At 44.3% G+C, this 918-nt stretch overlaps 1 pseudogene; it reads left to right on the top strand.

Annotated features, from left to right (window-relative positions):
* Positions 1-487: 487 nt before the first annotated feature.
* On the top strand, positions 488-606 carry LOC133389839 (5S ribosomal RNA; annotated as a pseudogene).
* The last annotated feature ends 312 nt before the right edge of the window (positions 607-918 follow it).

Here is a 918-nt window from a genome sequence, read left to right on the forward strand (position 1 = left end):
AATTTATATGCTGTGCCCCTGCTCTCATAATGCCTACTTCTAGGCCTACCCCTTTTAAAATTTCATCATTTCTTTGGTCTTTATCCGAGGGGGGAGGTTTATTCCGAACCGGACCTTTCTCAGCTCCTGTCGGGTTTCCCCCCTCAGTCAGTTTAAAAGCTGCTCTGCTACCTTTTTGATTTTAAGTGCCAGCAGTCTGGTTCCATTCTGGTTCAAGTGGAGCCCGTCCCTTTTGTACAGGCCCGGCTTGTCCCAAAATGTTCCCCAGTGCCTAACAAATCCAAACCCTTCCACCTGACACCATCGTCTCATCCACGCATTGAGACTGCGAAGCTGGGCCTGTCTGGCTGGTCCTGCGCGTGGAACTGGTAGCATTTCTCTCTTGCAAACACCCTTATCTCAGGTTCCCCTTTCAGGTTTCTCCTCTTCCCCTCATTATTTTGAATCCATAGAAAGTCCATTGATTGCAGTAAGTCTACTCAGAGTATCCTATGGCCATAATAACCTGAACATGCCCAATCTCATCTGATCTTAGAAGCTAAGCAAGGTCAGGCCTTGTTAGTACTTGGATGGGAGACCGCCTGGCAACACCAGGTACCATAGGCTTAGAGGAAGGCAACGGTAAGCCACCTCTGAATACCTCTTACCATGAAAACCCTATGAATATATCCAAAAGATTTATAGGGTTGCCATAAGTTGCAATTGACTTGAAGGCATATAACAACAACAACTCAGAGTATGTCTTGCTTAGATGTAATTCTATATCTTTCATTGATGAGTACACTTCAGATCTCAGAGTATACAGAAAAAAGTTGCCTTGAAAATGCCAGGCATCCATTTGCATTTATTTTCCGAAAGGTATCTATCTATCTACATGTATTTCCTTCTCCATCTTTAAATTGTGCCCGCAAAAGTCAG

Source organism: Rhineura floridana, chromosome 7 (genome assembly GCF_030035675.1).
Source record: "Rhineura floridana isolate rRhiFlo1 chromosome 7, rRhiFlo1.hap2, whole genome shotgun sequence".
Lineage (NCBI taxonomy): Eukaryota > Metazoa > Chordata > Lepidosauria > Squamata > Rhineuridae > Rhineura > Rhineura floridana.